General features: G+C 43.7%; 1 non-coding gene across 1 annotated transcript; it reads left to right on the forward strand.

Moving 5' to 3' along the window:
- The first annotated feature begins 597 nt into the window (after positions 1-597).
- trnai-aau (transfer RNA isoleucine (anticodon AAU)) lies at positions 598-671 on the forward strand. The gene has a single exon. It is a non-coding gene; the product is annotated as a tRNA-Ile (tRNA).
- Positions 672-2,405: the final 1,734 nt, after the last annotated feature.

The following is a 2,405-nucleotide window of genomic DNA, read 5'->3' on the forward strand; positions in this document are numbered from 1 at the left end:
GTATCAGGTAGTGTTAGTGTTGGAGAAACACTTCATCATACAAACCTGTGTTGTTGCTTGTGTGAGAGATACTGATGACAGGTGTTACTTTTCAGAATCTGATGTATTTATGCAAGACTGCAAGTTTCAACCTGAGAATTACTTCACTTGGATTCATGGCAGTAAACCCATGGCTATGTCATATGTCAGTAAAACATAAATGATGTCTCATTATGAGACAGCTTGAGTTGGTTTAGTTAAGTTTCGGCATGAAAACAACTTGGTTATGTATGTATATAGGGAAGGATTCATTTGGGTTACAACAAGTATATTTTTAAAGGCGACATAGACCGGAAGCTCCAATTAACGCTGCGTTTGTGTGTGTATCTGCGTCATGACCTCGTTTATGAAACCCTAAAGTTTCAGAACAAACAGTTCAGCCACTGCTGAGAAAATAGGGTTTCATTGTTTTCCTGGGCTCTGCAAAGCGGAAAGGCACTTCTGTTTGCTGATGATGTCATCAGCAAACCTCACCACTCCTCTCGCCACTGTAGCTCTTCCTGGTGCGGGGACTAGTCTGGGCACATCCCGTTGCTTACATTCAACTGCAGACCCCAAGGCCGGTTAGCTCAGTTGGTTAGAGTGTGGTGCTAATAACGCCAAGCTCGCGGGTTCGATCCCCGTACGGGCCACTCTTTGGGTATCCCTTGGCCAAGTGGAAAGGGAACTTGGCTTTCTCAATGGAGGGTCAGTGGTTGAAGTCCCTGTGAGGTCAAAAGGGCTGGGGTACCTCTGAGCAGGGTACCCAACCCCCATTGCTTCCCCGAGCACTGCTCAGTGTGGCAGCCCACTGTTCCTAATTCTAGGATGGATGGGTCAAATGCAGAGAAATTATTAAATTACTTTAAATATAAGATTTAGAAGAAGTTCTTTCGTTGTAGCTGCTGACATGCAGAGCATCCACCGTGCCAGATTGGGAGCTGAGAACGGACGTGCTAATTACGTCACTTCCAGGTACCTGGCCAATCACAGGACAGTGGGAAAGCTCTCGTTGGCTGGCCAATCACAACACGTTCTGTGTTCTGGGGGTGTGATTTTGGTCTGAAACAGTGCGGCTGATGAGCGTCAGTGAGGAGATATTTTGATCGGCTCGATTCCAGCTCACAATCTGAGAGATGCTAAAGTCCAACAGCTGTTTCAGTAATAATTACAGTGATGTTTGACTGATGGTGGTTATACCCTGGGAGAGTATTTGATCCAGTCTGACTCAAACCTCTGATGTTTTAGAAGTGTCAGAAATCTTCTGTAGCCTGGAATGAATATCAGTCTTTCTTTATCCTCAGAGAAAAAGCAGAATGTGAACTGCTTTATACCAAAGTCCATCATCTGTATGGTTTATATCGTCAGATGAATCATTATAAATGCTGTCTGCTCTGCTCAACACAATTGCATCATTCCGAGCTACACTGAGCAGAGACATCAGGTGAAAGCAACACTGAGTGTTTCAGTCTTAGATCTCCATTTATGAGCTGGGAATATGTGTTATTAATGCATCATATTTATATTTGCCAATGTGGCAATGTGGCAATCGGCAGTGTTCACATGTTTTACTGTAAATTATTGCAATTGTTTCAAGTTGTATTACCAGATATCTGCACGACTTTTGTGCAATCATCAGTTGAATATTTTCCTCTTTTGCAAAAGCCTTTACACGGATCATCCCCTTTAATCACTCACCGTACCATTTACACAACTGACACTATTTTTTCCCAGTGGGTTCTTGTTTTGATATTTGGTAAGTACCACCCACTGTGGCATTGTGTCTTCAAGCTGAGCCTTGCATGTGAAAATAAAAGATGAACAGAGCTTGATTGGAAACAGCAGAGAGGTGAGCAGGAGACAAAGTGAGGGATAGAAAGAGAGGGGACACAGTGACAAACTAAAAGTGAAGAGTGTGTGTGAAAGATGTGTGACCAATACTTTGCAGAGGATTTCTCCAAAGGCACAGAGGAATAACAATGCACTGGTGTGTCTTTTTAAGGGTTCATAGTTTCCTTTATTAATGCACTGCAGATTGATGGGGAAGACGCGGTGAAGACACAATTAGATGTAGGTAAAGCCAGTGCAGAGACAGCTCGCACTCCTCAGTCTGTGTGGACTGTCCATGGCTTGACCTGATTCAGCCTGACACTTTTTCATCTTCTCCCAGTCTGACCTGCTCTACCTTGTTTGCTGCAGCTCTTCCTCCCGCTCTGCTCATTTTCATTCCTCAACAATGCTGACCCTCCCACATGCTCTGGATTTGCAATTGAAAACACCGTATTATTCTCTGTAAATAACTGCACACACTGTATGAAGGATGGCATGCACATTTATTCTCTTTATACTCATTCTCCCAACATCTTGTGTAAGGGAGAGGAACTGGT

The sequence above is a fragment of the Solea solea genome, chromosome 3, assembly GCF_958295425.1.
Source record: "Solea solea chromosome 3, fSolSol10.1, whole genome shotgun sequence".
In the NCBI taxonomy this organism is placed as follows: Eukaryota; Metazoa; Chordata; class Actinopteri; order Pleuronectiformes; family Soleidae; genus Solea; species Solea solea.